The sequence below is a fragment of the Tursiops truncatus genome, chromosome 11, assembly GCF_011762595.2.
Source record: "Tursiops truncatus isolate mTurTru1 chromosome 11, mTurTru1.mat.Y, whole genome shotgun sequence".
In the NCBI taxonomy this organism is placed as follows: Eukaryota; Metazoa; Chordata; class Mammalia; order Artiodactyla; family Delphinidae; genus Tursiops; species Tursiops truncatus.
This window is the reverse complement of record NC_047044.1, coordinates 68,820,498-68,839,085: the sequence shown is the minus strand read 5'-3', so window position 1 is coordinate 68,839,085 and position 18,588 is coordinate 68,820,498. Positions and strand designations below refer to the sequence as shown.

Below are 18,588 nucleotides of genomic sequence, written 5' to 3'. Positions count from 1 at the left end.
GTTTGTCATATATGGCCTTTATTTTCTTGAGGTAGGTTCCCTCTATGCCCACTTTCTGGAGAGTTTTTATCATAAATCGGTGTTGAATTTTGTCAAAAACTTTTTCTGCATCTATTGAGATTATCATGTGGCTTTTATTCTTCAATTTGTTAATATGATGTATCACATTTATTGATTTGTGTATATATATTGAAGATTCCTTTCATCCCTGGGAGAAATCCCACTTGATTATGCTGTATGATCCTTTTAATGTGTTGTTGAATTCTGTTTGCTAGTATTTTGTTGAGGATTTTGCAACTATATTCATCAGTGATGTTGGTCTGTAATTTTCTTTTTTTGTAGTATCTTTGTCTGGTTTTGGTATCACGGTGATGGTGGCCTTGCAGAATGAGTTTGGGAGTGTTCCTTCCTCTGCAATTTTTTGAAAGAGGTTGAGAAGAATGGGTGTTAGCTCTTCTCTAAATGTTTGATAGAATTCACCTGTGAAGCCATCTGGTCCTGGACTTTTGTTTCCTGGAAGATTTTTAATCACAGTTTAAATTTCATTACTTTTGATGGGTCTGTTCATATTTTCTATTTCTTCCTTGTTCAGTCTTGGAAGGTTAAACCCTTCTAAGAGTTTGTCCATTTCTTCCAGATTGTCCATTTTATTGGCATAGAGTTGCTTGTAGTAGTCTCTTAGGATGCTTTGTATTTCTGTGGTGTCCATTTTAAATTCTGCTTTTTTGTTTCTAATTTTATTAATTTGAGTCCTCTCCCTCTTTTTCTTGATGAGTCTTGCTAATGGTTTATCAATTTTGTTATCTTCTCAAAGAACCATCTTTTAGTTTTATTGATCTTTGCTATTGCTTTCTTTGTTTCTGTTTCATTTATTTCTGCTCTGATCTTTATGATTTCTTTCCTTCTGCTACCTTTGTGTTTTGTTTATTCTTCTTTCTCTAGTTCCTTTAGGTGTAAGGCTAGATTGTTTATTTGAGATTTTTCTTGTTTCTTGAGGTAGGCTTGTGTAGCTATAAACTTCCCTCTTAGAACTGCTTTTGCTGCATCCCATAGGTTTTGGATCATCGTGTTTTCATTGTCATTTGTCTCTAGGTATTTTTTGATTTCCTCTTTGATTTTCAGTGATCTCTTGGTTATTTAGTAACCTATTGTTTAGCCTCCATGTGTTTGTGTTTTTTACATGTTTTTTCCTGTAATTCATTTCTAATCTCATAGTGTTGGGGTCTGAAAAGATGCTTGATATGACTTCAATTTTCTTAAATTTACTGAGGCTTGATTTTTGACCCAAGATGTGATCTATCATGGAGAATGTTCCGTGAGCACTTGAGAAGAAAGTGTAATCTGCTGTTTTTGGATAGAATATCCTATAAATATCAATTAAATCTATCTGGTCTATTATGTCATTTAAAGCTTGTGTTTCCTTGTTTATTTTCATTTTGGATGATCTGTCCATTGGTGTAAGTGAGGTGTTAAAGTCCCCCACTATTATTGTGTTACTGTCTATTTCCCGTTTTATAGCTGTTAGCAGTTGCCTTATGTATTGAGGTGCTTCTATGTTGGGTGCATATATATTTATAATGTTATATCTTCTTCTTGGATTGACCCCTTGATCATTATGTAGTCTCCTTCCTTGTCTCTTATAACATTCTTTGCTTTAAAGTCTATTTTATCTGATATGAGTATTGCTACTCCAGCTTTCTTTTGATATCCATTTGCGTGGAATATCTTTTTCCATCGCCTCACTTTCAGTCTGTATGTGTCCCTAGGTCTTAAGTGGGTCTCTTGTAGGCAGCATATATATGGGCCTTGTTTTTGTATCCATTCAGCAAGCCTGTGTCTTTTGGTTGGAGCATTTAATCCATTCACATTTAAGGTAATTATCGATATGTATGTTCCTATGACCAATTTATTTGTTTTGGGTTTGTTTTTGTAGGTCCTTTTCTTTCCTTGTGTTTACCAATTAGAGAAGTTCCTTTAGCATTTGTTGTAGAGCTGGTTTTGTGTTGTTGAATTCTCTTAGCTTTTGCTTGCCTGTAAAGCTTTTGATTTCTCCATCGAATCTGAATGAGATCCTTGGCAGGTAGAGTAATCTTGGTTGTAGATTTTTCCCTTTCATCACTTTAAGTATATCATGCCACTCCATTCTGGCTTGTAGAGTTTCTGCTGAGAAATCAGCTGTTAACCTTATGGGAGTTCCCTTGTATGTTGTTTGTCATTTTTCCCTTGTTGCTTTCAATAAGTTTTCTTTGTCTTTAATTTTTGACAATTTGATTACTATGTGTCTTGGTGTGTTTCTCCTTGGGTTTATCCTGTATGGGACTCTCCGTACTTCCTGGACTTGGGTGGCTATTTCCTTTCCCATGTTAGGGAAGTTTTCCACTGTAATCTATTCAAATATTTTCTTGGGTCCTCTCTCTCTCTCTTCTCCTTCTGTGACCCCTATAATGAGAATGTTGTTGCATTTAATGTTGCCCCAGAAGTCTAGTAGGCTGTCCTCATTTCTTTTCATTCTTTTTTCTTTATTTTATTTTGCAGCAGTGAATTCCACCATTGTGTCTTCCAGGTCACTTATCTGTTCTTCTGCCTCAGTTATTCTGCTATTGATACCTTCTACTGTAGTTTTCATTTCAGTTATTGTATTGTTCATCTCTGTTTGTTTGTTCTTTAATTCTTCTAGGTCTTTGTTAAACATTTCTTGTATCTTCTCGATCTTTGCCTCCATTCTTTTTCCACGGTCCTGGATCATCTTCACTATCATTATTCTGAATTATTTTCCTAGAAGTTTGCCTATTTCCACTTCATTCAGTTGTTTTCTGGGGTTTTGTATTGTTCCTTCATCTGGTACATAGCCCTGTGCCTTTTCATCTTGTCTATCTTTTTGTGAATGTGGTTTTTTTTTCACAGGCTGCAGGACTGTAGTTCTTCTTGCTTCTGCTGTTTGCCCTCTGGTGGATAAGGCTATCTAAGAGGCTTGTGCAAGTTTCCTGATGGGACTAGTGGTGGGTAGAGCTGACTGTTGCTCTGGTGGACAGAGCTCAGTAAAACTTTAATCCACTTTTCTGGTGATGGGTGGGGCTGGGTTCCCTCCCTGTTCGTTGTTTAGCTGGAGGCAACACAACACTGGAGACTACCTGGGCTCTTTCGTGGGCTAATGGAAGACTCTGGGAGGGCTTACACCAAGGAGTACTTCCCAGAACTTCTGCTGACAGTGTCCTTGTCCCCACAGTGAACAGCCACCCCTGCCTCTGCACGAGACCCTTCAACACTAGCAGGTAGGTCTTCCTCAGTCTCTCCTGGGGTTACTGCTCTTTCCCTGGGTCCTATGTGCACACTACTTTGTGTGTGCCCTCGAAGAGTGCAGTCTCTGTTTCCCCCAGTCCTGTTGAAGTCCTGCAATCAAATCCCACTAGCCTTCAAAGTCTGATTCTCTAACAATTCCTCCTCCCATTGCCAGACCTCCAGGTTGGGAAACCTGACATGGGACTCAGAACCTCCACTCCAGTGGGTGGACTACTGTGGTATAATTGTTCTCCAGTCTGTGAGTCACTCACCCAGCAGTTATGGGATTTGATTTTACTGTGATTGTGCCCCTCTACTGTCTCATTGTGGTTTCTCCTTTGTCTTTGTATGTGGGGTATGTTTTTTGGTGAGTTCCAGTGTCTTGCTGTTGATGATTGTCCAGCAGCTAGTTGTGATTCTGGTGTCTCGTAAGAGAGAGTGAAAGGACGTCCTTCTGCTCTGCCATCTTGGTTCAGGGCCCCAAAATAGATTTTAAAACAAAGGATATAAGAAAAACCAAACAAGGGCATCATATAATGATGAAGGGCTCAATACATGAAGAAGATATACTCGCTAACAATCCTGCACCCAATACAGGAGCAACGAAATATTTAAAGAAAATACTAAACTGACACAGAGGGAGAAATTGATAATAATACAATAACAGTAGAAGACATTAACACCCCACTGACGCCAACGGGCATATTATCCAGATAGAAAATCAGTAAAGAAAAGCAGTGTTGAATGACACAACAGAGCAATTGGACTTAGTTGATATCTATGGGACATTACACCCAAAATAATCAGAATACACATTCTTTTCTAGTGCACATAAAATGTTCTCCAGGATAGATCACATCTTAGGTCACAATACAAGCCTCAACAAATTTAATAGGATAGAAATTATATCAAACACTTTTTCCCAACCACAATGGTATGCAAGTAGATATCAACTGCAGAAAGAAAAATGGGAAGAGAATGAACACATGGAGATCAAACAACATCTTACTAAAATAACCCAATGGGTCAAAGATGAAATCAAAGAGGAAATCAGAAAATGTCTTCATAGAAAAAAGATGGAAACACAACTTTTCAAAATCTATGGGATGCAGCAAAAGCAATTCTAAGAGAGAAGTTCATAGTGATACTGACCTTTCTCGAGAAACAAGAAAAATCTCGAATAAATAATCTAACCTACCATCTAAAGGAATTAGAAAAAGACACATGCACCCCAATGTTCATTGCAGCACTATTTACAATAGCCAGGTCATGGAAGCAACCTAAATGCCCATTGACAGATGAATGGATAAAGAAGATATGGTATATATACACAATGGAATATTACTCAGCCATAAAAACGAATGAAATTGGGTCATTTGTAGAGATGTGGATGAATCTAGAGACTGTCATACAGAGGGAAGTAAGTCAGAAAGAGAAAAACAAATATCGTATATTAATGCATATATGTGGAACCTAGAAAAATGGTACAGATGAACCGGTTTGCAGAGCAGAAATTGAGACACAGATGTAGAGAACAAATGTATGGACACCAAAAGGGAGATGTAGCAGAGGTGGTGGTGCTTCTGCTGTGATGAATTGGGAGATTGGGATTGACGTATATACACTAATATGTATAAAGTGGTAACTAATAAGAACCTGCTGTATAAAAAAAGTTAAATTAAATTAAAAAAATGAAATAAAGAAATGAGGAAAAAGAGGACAAGCAAAGCACAAAGTCAGAATAAGAAAGGAAATAATAAATATGAGAGGAAATAAATAAAATAGAGACAAAAGAACAATAAAGAAGATCAATGAAACCAAGACCTGGTTTTTTGAAAGGATAAATAAAATTAATAAACATTTAGCCATGTTCACCAAGAAGAAAAGAGGAGACCCAAATAAACAAAATAAGAAATGAAAGAGCAGAAATAACAACTGATACCACAGAGGCAAAAAATCATAAAAAGATACTAAGAACAGTTGTATGCCAACAAATTGGACAACCTAGAACAAATGGCCAAATTTCTAGAAACATACAGTCTTCTAAGACTGAATCAAGAAGAAACAGACAATTTGAACAAACTGATCACTGGACATGAAATTGAATCTGTAATAGTAATTAAAAAAAAAAAAAAACTCCCTGAAAACAAAAGACTAGGACTGGATAGCTTCACAGTGGAATTCTACCAAACATGTAAAGAAGAGCTAATACCTACTCTTCTCAAACTATTCCAAAAAATTGAAGAGGACAGAACACTCCCAAATTCATTCTACAAGGCCACCATTACCCTGATACCAAAAAGAGACAAAGATACTACAAAAAAAAAAAAAAAAACAGGCCAATATTTTTGATGAATATAGATGCAAAAATCCTCAGTAAAATATTAGCAAACTGGATCCAACAATACCTAAAAAGGTTCATACACCATGATCAAGTTGGAGTTATTACAGTGTCACAAGGATGGTTCAACATATGCAAATTAATCAATGTGATACTGATACACCACATTAGTGAAAGGAAAGATATAATTATGATCATCTCATGGTAGCTCTATTTTTAGTTTTGAGAAACTTCCATACTGTGTTCCACAGTGGCTGCACCAATTTACATTCCCACCAGCAGTGTATGAGGATTCCGTTTTCTTCGCATCCTTGTCAACATTTGTTATCTGTGTTCTTTTGGATGATACCCATTTTATCATCAGGTGTGAGGTGATATCTCATGGTGGTTTTGATTTGCTTTTCTCTGATGACTAGCAATGTTGACCATCTTTTCACGTGCCTGTTGGCCATCTGCATTTCCTCTTTGGAAAAATGTCTATTCAGTTCTTCTGCCCATTTTTAACTCAGGTTTTTTGTATTTTTGATGTTTAGTTGTATGAGCTGTTTATAGATGTTGGATAGTAACATTGGATATTAACATCTCTAATATCCCTTATTGGTAATATCATTTGCAAATTTTTTTTCCCATTCAGTATGTTGTTTTTTTGTTTTGTTGATAGCTTCCTTTGCTGTGCAAAAACTTTTAAGTTTAATTAGGTCTCATTTGTTAATTTTTCTTTTATTTTCTTTACTTTAAAAGAAAAATCCAAAAAATATGTTGTGATATATGTCAAAGAGCATTCTGCCTACATTTTCTTCAAGGAGTTTTTTGGTTTCTGATCTTACATTTAGGTCTTTAATCCATTTTGAGTTTATTTTTGCGTTTGGTGTTAGGGAGTGTTCTAATTCCATTATTTTACATGTAGCTGTCCAGTTTTCCCAGCACCACTTATTAAAGAGACTGTCTTTTCTCATTGTATATTCTTGACTCTTTTGTCATAGATTATTTGACCATAAGTGTGTGGGTTTATTTCTGGGCTCTCTATCCTGTTCTACTGATATATGTGTCTGTTTTTGTGCCAGTACAATGCTGTTTTGATTACTGTAGCTTTGTAGTATGGTCCGAAGTCAGGAAGGGTTATACCTTCAGCTTTGTTCTTTTTCTCAGGATTGCTTTGGCAATTCTGGGTCTTTTGTCATTCCATACATATTTTAATATTATTTGTCCTAGTTCTGTGAAAAATGCCACTGGTATTTTGTTAGGGATTGCATTGAACCTGTAAATTGCCTTGAGTGATATGGTCATTTTAGCATATTAATTCTTCCAATCCAAAAACATGGTATATGTTTCAATCTGTTTGTTTGTCTTCAGTTTCTTTCATCAGTGTCTCATAGTTTTCAGAGTACAGGTCTTTTGCCTCCTTAGGTAGGTTTATTCTTAGGTATATTATTCTTTTTGATGTGATGGCAAATGGGGTTGTTTCCTTAATTTCTTGTTCTGATACTTTGTTGTTAACATATAGATTTCTGTATATTAATTTTGTATCCTGCAATTTTACTGAATTCATTGATGAGTTCTAGTAGTTTTCTGTTGGCATCTTTATGATTTTCTATGTAAAGTAGCATGTCATTTGTAAACAGTGACAGTTTTACTTCTTCCTTTTCAATTTGAATTCCTTTTATTTCTTTTTCTTCTTTGATTGCTATGGCTAGGACTTCCAAAAATATGTTGAATAATAATGGCAAGAGTGGGTATCCTTGTCTTATTTGTGTTTTTAGAGGAAATGCTTTCACCATATGACCCAGCAATTCCACCCCTGGGTATATATCTGAAAAAAACAAAACAAAAACACTGATTCGCAAAGATACATGCACCCCAATGTTCACAGCAGCATTATTTACAATTGCCAAGATATGGAAATAACACAAGTGTCTGTCAATGGATAAATGGATAAAGAATATGTGGTATGTACATACAATGGAATACTACTCAGCCTTACAAAAGAACAAAATTTAGCCATTTGCAGCAACACAGATGGACTTGGAGGGCATTATGCTAAGTGAAATTAGTCAGACAAAGAAAAATACTGTATGATATCACTTCTATGTGGAATCTAAAAAATAATACAAACAAATGTATATGCAGAACAGAAGTGAACTCACAGATATAGAAAACAAACTTATGGTTACAAACGGGAAAGGGAAGTGGGGAGGGACAAATTAAGGGTATTGGATTAACAGGTACAAACTCCTACATAGCACAGGAAATTACACATTTTATTTTGTAATAACCTATAATGGAGTATAATATGCAAGAACACTGACTCACTATGTTGTGCACTGAATCAAATACAATATACAATCAACTATAGTTCAGTTAAAAAAAAGATTATTATGTTTATATTTTTCAGTCTCACTATCATGTATATAGGAAGGATATTGTTGTTGTTGTTGTTGTTTTTAATTCTCTTTGAGGTCTGGTAAAGCCATTCCTATCTTACCAAGGAATTATTTTATTTTATTTATTTTTTGCCTGTGTTGGGTCTTCATTGCTGCACACGGATTTTCTCTAGTTGCAGCGAGTGGGGGCTACTCTTCTTTGGGGCATGTGGGCTTCTCATCATAGTGGCTTCTCTTGCTGTGGAGCACAGGTTCTAGGCGTACAGGCTTCAGTAGTTTGGCTCACGGGCTCAATAGTTGTGGCTTGTGGGCTCTGGAGTTCAGGCTCAGTAGTTGTGGCACATGGGCTTAGTTGCTCCGTGGCATGTGGGATCTTCCTGGACCAGGGCTCAAACCCGTGTCCCCTGCATTGGCAGGTGGATTCTTAACCACTGAAGCACCAGGGAAGTCCCAGGGTATCGGTTTTTATTTATGCCCTTTGATATGCTTCTTAAATCTCAGAATTAAATTTGAGACTTTCTTTCATCTGGTGACAATCTCTACTGAGTCCCAGTCTTAAATTTGAGAATTCATGTTTTTTGTCAATTCTAAATGTTTCTCAGTTTTTACCTCTTCAAATATTCCATCTCTTTCATTCTAATTCCTATTAGATATATGCTGGCTTTCTATTATGTTCTTCAGATAGATCTTATACTTTAACCTTTCTTTTCTATTTTCCATCTCTTTATTTTCTGTGTTCCTTTATGCATAAATTTCTCACCTATATTCTAATTCACTAATTCTTTCTTCTACTATATTTAAACTGCTGTTCTCCAGTTCATTGAGTTTTTAATTTTAGTTACTAAATCTTTCATCTTATGATATTATAATTTCTCTTTTTTACATTGCCATTTAAAAAGTATCACCCTTTCCTTCTTTCTTAATTTTTTACCTCCTTAATAGTTTTAAGGAGATAGTTTTATAAGCACTTTGCCTGTTACTTTATCCCATATTCTTTGTAGTGGTAATCTCTCTGTTACATTTGTTGATTCTCTTGTGTTGTGAACTCATCTTCATCACATGCATGGCCTCAAGGCCATATTTTCTGTCACTACTTGGATATTTTCCCTTTGGCCAAATATATCCAATATACCACCAGGCTGTACTATTATTTCAGCTCTTGAGTTTAATGTTCTGGCTTTGACTCCTGCTTTGTTTCTGGTTGATTTCCCTTTTTGTCTTTTGAGTTCAGCTCTGTATTAAAATATTTTGCTATATTTTATTTTTTATTTCTATATGTTTGTAAAGGAAAGGATGTTCTCTTTCCTGTTCTCTGTGCTGCTTAAACAGAACATCTTTTTAAAAGCAAGTGTTTAAAGAACACTTGTTCTTTTAAAGAAGGGTTTAAAATGGCCCATTTTATATTCCAAAGAGATCCATATTAAAAGGATGCATGTAAGCCTGAGTATGGAAAGGACCGTGCATACAGATTGGAGTAATATTTAAGAGGCATAGAGTAGGTCAATTTGAGAGACTCGAGCCTAAGCACTTGGTGAGGTTTTGTGGTGGTGCTGGTGGCAGTTTGGCCTGGATCTCTTGGTGAATCATGGTGCTGTTAATTGGAATCAGGAACAGGGAAAATTCATATATTCTGGTACTTGTAGGATATGCAGGTAGAAAGATCCAGAAGGCAACAGGAAATACTAGTCAAGAGCTCTGGAAATCAATGGGGATTTAATCTTGTGGCTGGAAGTTGGAGACATGGCTGTACATTACAGGAAGAATGTATGCAGTGAGTAGAGACTGGTGCAGTGAGTCCTATTAATATAAATATTAGAGAATAGTACAATGAGCACTAGCAATATAATGAGTCCAGAAGAGAATGGCACGAGGGGAATCAAGAAAGACACTCTCAGTGAACACTGATATCCTCACATATACAGAAGGACAGCTGGTGATTCAAAAGATGGACAATAAAGACCCAGTAAGTTCAGATTTTAAAGTGTGAGATGATCAGTGTTGGTGATATGTCAATAAGGAAAGGAAGTCAGTATACGATAATTATGATAAGAGAAAGTGAATTGTTTATATTCACATGATTAAGAGCAGGCATCATGGATGACAAAGGCACTGGAGATGGCCTTTGAAGAACCATCTCTAACCACCGAAGCCTACAGAGGAAGAGAGTTAAATTTCATCTCAGATGGTATAGGCTGTTGTTCATATTGATTCAATACTAGGAATCAATTCACCAACTACATCATTTAGCTGGCCAGACCAAAATAGAAATTATTATGTTAGTACCCAAACCAGGAAGAAGATTTCCTTCAAATGCAACCATTTTGGGAATCTAGGCCCTACCTGTCAAGCTGCAAAACTGTGCTGTTTCAACCACAGGGATGAGAGAGCTGTTTCTTTTACACAGGATAAGACCCTAGAGCCAACTACTTCTGAACAGTTGATGAAACATTTGTAGGTCTTATGCAAACTAAAAGCTGCTTTCTTCTCTGCCTAAATCAGAGCTCTCTCCTCTACCATCATTTCCCCTGTGAGTTCTAGCTGCTTGGGCCTCCATGAACATTCAGCTCTGTCTCTTCAACTCAGGGAAGCTCCGGGACTCAGCCTGGTTTCTTTCCCCATCCCCGTGCTGTAGCCTGGAAAAGCTCTCAAGGCAGGAAGTTGGGGCAATCGTAGGGCACGTTTCTCACAGATCACTGTCATGTGTTGCCTGATGCCCAATGTTTTAAGAATCAAATTTTTAATTTATTTGGCCTGTTATTTTAGTAACTTCCTGTCAACGTTGCATCTCTTTCCTTCCTACCTTGACACCAGTAATTTATGAGGAATCCATGTAGTTTGCATTTGAATGACCTCCATGTACTTTAGTTCCACTTTTTGATTTGACTCTCTAATTTGACACTTCTTTCCCTTAGTCAAACAATTTTTTTTTTTTTTTTGGTGGTACGCGGGCCTCTCACTGTTGTGGCCTCTCCCGTTGTGGAGCACAGGCTCCAGATGCGCAGGCTCAGTGGCCGTGGTTCACGGGCCCAGCTGCTCCACGGCATGTGGGATTTCCCCGGACCGGGGCACGAACCCGTGTCTCCTGCCTTGGCAGGCGGACTCTCAACCACTGCCCCACCAGGGAAGCCCAGTCAAACAATTTTAATCAAGTTAATAGTAAGCAGTAAAAGGGCAGTTACATGAAAAGTCCTATATTTTATGTGTTTAAACTGTTTTTCATTGTCTTTACTTGTAAGATGTTGAAGGTGGGGTGCACTCCTGAATCTTCTTTCTGGTGGAATAAACTACATATTGTTCTGGAGTGCCACTTCGATGAATTCACGGTTTGTCCAAATGAACTTACCAGCAGTCGTGTTCTTGTTGTTGGAGCATCATTGATTGCACAGTGAAGCCAAGGATGCCGTTCCGGGGGCACCATGCTTCCATCCACATCCCGTGATGTGTTCCTGACATTCATTTCAGTAGTGTGTATGACTCATCAGTGATGGCCAAAAAGCTGCTTGCTGTCTTCAGAGTGTTTGTTTCCATGTTTGTCTTCCCCACTAATGTACCAATCCTCATGTCGTTTGCCCTGAGGAAAATTCATAGATTGCCGTGGAGGCCGACGTGGCTGTTGACCCGCTGCAGCCCGCAATCGGGACTCGCAGGAACTCCATCGTGTCCCACAGGCCCAGCCTCCGGTGTGCACCAAGCAAAACCCGCTCAGGGAGAAAGCCGCCAGGAGCAGCTGGGAGCGCATGATAGAACACTTCACGTGGGAGAATATTCAGACTCCTCTTACGTCTTCTTCGGTAAGAATTAGAAGCTGATTTTATGCATTTAGAACTAATTCTTTTCATTGTCATAATAAAAACAATTTAAGAAACACATTAGGATGGATATACAAATGTATATTTAATAGCCAAATTCTAAGACTTAGAATGAGGAGAGCAGGGAAGCAGAACCTTGTGGAAAATGAAGCCCTAACAATGCTTATTCCTTCTGGCTGTGTTTACTTCAAAACAGCATTCAAACAGCAAACACTTCAGTTTTAATGAAATCTCAAATGGGACAAACCTGATTCGGATTTAATTAGTTGAAAAAAATTGCTGAAAATTAGTAGTTTGGAATTTTTGAAAGATACTGTCTTGGACTACTGATAATTGCAATCATAGTTGTTTTTCAGTTGCAGAGCTGAAATTTTGTATAAAATAAGCCATTAGAACTGAGGAAAAAATTAAGAATACAGAGATACTAGGAGGACCAGGGAATTATTTTATATCTTCAGGCCTGGCATTATGTCCAGTAGATTTGTGAGACTCAGTAAATACTTGTGAAATAAAGAATGAATGGAGGGATGAATTCTGACTCCTGGAAGGCAAGGATTGTACTTATTTTGTTCACTGTTAAGCTTACGATACCTAGTTTTTGGTCTGGCACATTGTACACAGTAAACATTTTTATTGGTTGGGTTAATGAATGAATTAAAATTACATGCCCTACAGGTATACCGTTGTATGCCAATTTGAAAATATATTTTCAGTTCTGGAAATTTCCAGTCCTTATCTAACTGAAAAGTTATGCTAAAAAATGGGAGGCAACCCAAGTCAATGATATACTGGTTGGAGGAGTTTACACATCTCTTCCAATCTAGTGATGAAGGAATTTACGTTGCAAATAAGAGTTGTGTTGCAAAAGCTGACAATTTGTAAGAGTTCATCTGTAGGAGATTCCTTTTTCCATTTCTATTTGAAGTCCCTTTCATGAAGAAGAAATGGAAAGATAAAAATGCCTAAAAAGCAGACACAGGAATTTAAAGAGAAAGGAAAATTAGTCAGCAACCATGCACCACAAATCACTACTCGAACAATGAAGACTCGAGATCCCGACAAAAGATGCTGCAAGGCCAAGGCTAGACCTCAGGGAACAAAAGGGGGCTAGTTCCGACGTCTCCCTCCCCTCCCCCCCACCCTGAGTTCACAAGAATGTTTTATCATAAACTCCTTGTTCATTATAAGTAGAAATGCCCAGTTTTCTTCTTGCCCTTCTAAACCAGTTTTGGCGTAAGTAAGGTGGTCATGCTGTCAGATCACTGTGGAGGCCCAGCCAACATGGATGGGTGAAAATGCCTGGAGAGAGCAGGCCAGGTCAACAGCTCTCCTGTAGAGCAGCCTCTCCACTAGTTTTATTCCTATAGGGGCATGCGAGAGGCTATATTAGCATCCTACCAGGAAACAACTGTCACAAAACAAGAGTGCTTAACATGAGAAACGCTAATTTTATACTTGGGTCATTTCAATCTTACTCACTGATGTTAGACTCCAGTTATTGGTGGAGGTACTTCTGAGCATTTAGGTTAAAAAAAAAAAACAAAACCCTACATAACTGCCCCAGTTCATCCTCCCTACCTCCCCTGCCTGGGATGTTGGAGAATCTGCGTGAGCCTGAAACACAGCAGCAGTTCCCCCTCTCTCTTCCATTGGACCCCAAGGAAACAGTAAGACCTAGTTTGTGGGAACTTTGCCATTCCTCCACTCAGCAAAAGACAATTTCCTCTGTGTTGCAACTTTCTATCTGGCGAGAGGATAGAAGGGTTGGCAGGACCAGAGCTGGCTACCAAAAGCAGACACAGTAAAACCTCACAATGAGTTGCCTCTTTCAGCTTGGCACATGATGTTAGGAGTTGGAATAGAGAAACACTTGTAATAAGTTGCAGTTGGGAGGAGGGTGATGGTGCTTCTGTGGAAGTCTTGTGTTTTTATCCCCTCCCCCCCTTTCGGTGGCATAATCATGAGCCTCACTTTTGTTTTTCATATTTTAAATTCAGCCTGTACTGAACTTGCCACAGAAATAGATCTGCACTGACACTCCCACTCTCAAGCTGCCGGTGCTGGGTCGCAGGTTTGACATTGCTTGAGCTAACTCAGAAACTAGACAGTTGAAGTGGCATTAAAGACGTAGCTACATGAATAGACCCACTTCCTGGCTGGAAAACCTGGATCGTATTTTATTTCCATCTCTGATACTCTTACACATCTTGAACATCACCACTAGGCTCGTCACACTGTGATTGCCCACACTCACAAGGTCGTGTTAAAAAAGGGAATTGCTTTATGACACAGGCATATTTTTTGCCCAAGTGAAAGGGTACAGTGGGAATCATTCTCACTTGGACAAGCTCTTCTGTGGATGCCTGATGCCTGGAAGTCAGATTAATGGAACTACTGGGTCAAGGCCTGTCATCAGAGTGGGAGGTCAGAATCAGGGAGGTCTAGAGGGAGGCAGCAGGAGGTCCTGGCAGGAGAGGTAGACAGAGCATCAAAAGTGGAGGTTAGAAAGGCAGACCAAGATGTCAGGGACCCTTGCCAGGGGGGACCTCACTCCAGGGCTGAAAGCCAGAGCAGGCCTTCAACTCTTGGAGGAGTGCTAAGATAGGGTGGAAAGAAAGAGAGCCCAGAGCTCTGTCCCTAAAGACTAGTCAGCATTTATGGAGCAACTGAACCAGGTACCGGGCTGCCAATCTTCTGTATGCCAATCAATGCTCTTGTCCCAATACATGTCATCTGTTTTTTCACTCTCGTATCTGTCACTGGCTGGTGAGTTCCTGGAGGGAAAGGCCTATGTATGTCTCGATATACATAGAGTATACCACTGAATGGGGTACCTGGCATATAGAAAATGTTTGGTAAATGTTTGTTGATTGAGTAAGTGACCTTACATCTTTCAAATTATTCCCATGTTCCTGTTGACCAAACCGAGTGTCAGAGAGATTAAGAGGGAAGAGAGGTCCCAGATTCTGCAAATGGAGTCCAATGTGGACTCAATCTGAATTTCTGATAAGCCAAGAATCAAACCAAGGGGCAGAAGTTAAGGGTTACTTATCTTTTAGGTCTAATAGCTACAGTTGCAGACCTTCCAAAAGGGAAAGCAGTAGCAGTAGCAAAGCAAATCAAGGCTCCAAGTTTAACTGCCACATCAATGAAGATGTGGCAGTTAGGGTTAAGATTGCCAGACAAAATCTAGGACACCCAGTTAATTAGAATTTCATATAAACAACAAATAATCTTTTAGTATAAATATGTCCCAGATATTGTATGGATGTACTTAGATTTAAAAAGTATTCCTTGTTTATCTGAAATTCAAATATAACTGGCACCCTGAGGTTTTATTTGCCAAATTTGGCAACCCTAGATGGGGGTTGGTTTTTGGGATGCAGGTGGGAATCGGGAGGTAGGTTAACCCATCTCAGCAGCCACAAAGCTAGCTCCAGAGGGTCCCAGCACTCCCATGACCGGGGTGCTCCCTCTAGGGTAAGAAGCTTTAGAACCACAGCCTACCAGGTTCTGATTTAGCAGCAGCCTGAGTGCCCTCTTGTTACCTCCTCAGAATGGGAGCCCACTGGTGCTGCTTCCTTCCCCCGGTCCTCCCGCCCGCACAATGCGTCTCGCTGTCATATTTCCCAAGACAGCATACGGCTGTGGTAGTTTGTCACTATTCAGTATAGATGGCCTGCCACAGAATAGGTGCTCAGTAAATATTTCTTGAATGGATGAACAAATCAGTTTCTGTTTTGTTTTGTTTTGTTTTTTGCGGTACGCGGGCCTCTCACTGTTGTGGCCTCTCCTGTTGTGGAGCACAGGCTCCGGACGTGCAGGCTCAGCGGCCATGGCTCACGGGCCCAGCCGCTCCGCGGCATGTGGGATCTTCCCGGACCGGGGCACGAACCCGCTTCCCCTGCATCGGCAAGCGGACTCTCAACCACTGCATCACCAGGGAAGCCCAACAAATCAGTTTTAAAATGTGTCACCGCCCTTCTTCCAGACTGTCCACAGTCAACTCTGGCACATATTCTCAGATTTAATCAGTTGTGGCAGAAGTATCAGGGCCAATTAGGGTCTCGGTGCAAAAGCGTAAGAGTATTTTTCTGAAAGACACCCCTGGGCTTCTTTCTCAGCAGGGATCTGTAGGTGTGGCAGGTGATCTGAGATTTTATCCTGTCAGTCGGCATGGCCCATCTGGTACACTCAACTTATGCAGTCAGCCTGTCTGAGAAGCATGGCCCGTCCAGGATGCCAGCCTCAGACCATTAACAACCAAGAAGCTTTAGTCATATTAATGTTGGGGTGATTATATAATTCATTATCTAAACTGAGATACTTTGATGGAGTAAAAGAAAGTGCTAATTATAATGCAACTAGGAAAAATAATATAAACCCAAACTGGGACATACTGACATCTTAATTTCTGTGAATAATAAACACCCCCTAGAATCCCCTGGATGCCGTGATCTCCAAATGCCACTCTTTGGACACACTGACCATATTACCTGATCAGCTGCATACATGCCTCTGGACTGCTTTTCCTCGAGGTATTTTATCAGGAAAGAGTCTATGAGATTTTCCTCACAAATCTGATTCAGGTAATACTTTGCTGAGTATGTTTCTGTCTCTATCACAGATTAGGCGTCTCTTAGAGATGATGGTCCATGCCATTTACTTTTGTATTCTAGCACCTGACACAGTTCCTTACACTTGGAAAGTGTACTTGTATCAATAGCATAGGCTGTTATGGTGCAAAAACAAACCACCCTCCAATTTTGGTGGCTTGTAAGGAAAAGCGTTTTTCTTTTTCGCACCACATGTCCAGTGTTGGTCAGCTTGGACCCTGTTCCACATCCTGTTTAATCTGGAACTCAGACTGATGAGCAATTTTTATCTGGAATGTGGCAGATCTCATGGCAGAGGGAAAACAGACGATGTCGAATCACAGACTTGCTCTTAAAGTTTCTGCTCAGAGGAGAGAGTTACCTCCACTTGCTTTCCATTGTGAAAGCCAGTTAGGCAGCCAACTCTGCTTCACTGAGGAAGGGAAATAGAATTTTCTCACAGGGAAGCATAGCAAACGTTTTGAACAATAGTACCAAATCTACCACATACTCAGTGAATGTGAATGGAACTCAACCGAGCATCATTATTTAACTCTGTACTCCAGATTTTCCTGGCACGAAGGAGAGGTGAGGAGGGATACAATGGGGGAGGGGTAGGGGAAAAAGCACGCTCTGTATACAATATTTGAAGAGCCCAGCACGTCTGCTCACCTCTCTGCTTTCTGTTTAGGCACATTTCTACCTGGGAGGAACGAGGAAAGCTTCAGTTCTACTCTTTTCTTTACCCATCTTCTCCTTCCCCAGGGTCACGGCTGGGAAGAGAGTCTAGCCATCCTAGCAGGATCAAAGAATAGCAGCTCTCTGATTTCAAACCATTCCAGCTCTGGGGCTATAATATGACTTCCTTCAATTATTTGACACCTACCCCTTGCCAAGTGCCAGGTACCGGGCACTGTCCAGGGGCCCATGAAGGTTTCAATAATGTCAAGGTTCTTGCCTTCAGGCGGCTTGCACTCAGTAGAGGAACAAGACATGTGCAAGTGATTCTTGGTGACGGGACATATGTCAAGCCCTCAATGCTTGAAATTCCTGTGTTCCAGCCCACTTGAGTCTCTCTGGTTGCAAGTCCTGGCCAGTTTGGGTTTAACCCAACACACTAGGTGCAGATGGAGTCCCAGTGGTTATTCAAGTGACTCCTGCCTTCTCCAGGAAGCCTTTCTCAACTCAGACAGAGGAGACTTAAGTTCCTACCAGACTCAGTCTGACCCCTTCGCTCCCCTCCTGTGCTGTGTGCTTTGAATGTAATTATAAAGATATTCAATTGAATTATCTATCAAATATTTGGGTGTATCATGGCCCCTGTGATCCACTGCCCTGAAATACAATTATACAAATACAATTGGATTTTTCTAGTGATCCCAGGTTAGAATTTGGTCACTGCCTTGGGAAGATCATTTCTATCCTGAGGAGCTAATCAGACAAGATGGGCATGACCAGAGTCCTTAGAACACACCCCGGGCAGACCACAGGCATTCTCAGCTGTGACAGTCCCTTCCAAGGCCACCCTAAGGACCACAGCAAGCCTCACAGAGAGTCACTTAGCTCCTAGGTGAACTGTTTCACCATCCACGTCTCACTAAGTGGTTTTGGGAAATTTAGAATTAGCTAAGGTCTCAGGACACATTTCTTAAAATGATCAGGGTTTAACCATACTTCCAAGCATACTTCTCAGCAGATTCTAGAGTTCTGATCCATTAACGTTCTGATTCCAGGTTGACATCTCAGACTTCTGTTTGACCCATGAAAAACTGAAGTTCAGGGAGATTTAAGCAAGTTTTCCTAAGGTCATATATTGTTGATTGAAACATTCTACAGCTCTAAAACGTTAGACCTATATATGAACTGGAATCTGTTAGGACATTTGATGGCCAGAAAGGCAGGACAAGTTTTCATGAGTTCTGTGTTTATGAAGATGTGTCTTTTTATATTTTTCAGTTTATAAGAGTCACATTAAATTAGGTAGCTCTGGGGAGCACGTGCTGCTAGTTTCACAATAGTACTGATACTTTAAAAGTCAGATTTCTGAGTCATGTTGAGTTATTCACACAAACAAAACCTGAACCTGGGAAATGAAATAACAGGGACAAACACAGTGATGTCATGCCTCTTCTATAAAAGGCTAGAGAGACCCAGAAAGGAAGTTTCTCCGGGAATTAGGGCAA

The 18,588-nt window shown here is 39.7% G+C and overlaps 1 pseudogene; it reads right to left on the bottom strand.

Annotated features, from left to right (window-relative positions):
- Positions 1 to 11,226: 11,226 nt before the first annotated feature.
- LOC101332839 (NADH dehydrogenase [ubiquinone] 1 alpha subcomplex subunit 12 pseudogene) lies at positions 11,227 to 17,400 on the bottom strand (annotated as a pseudogene).
- Between the last annotated feature and the right edge of the window lie 1,188 nt (positions 17,401 to 18,588).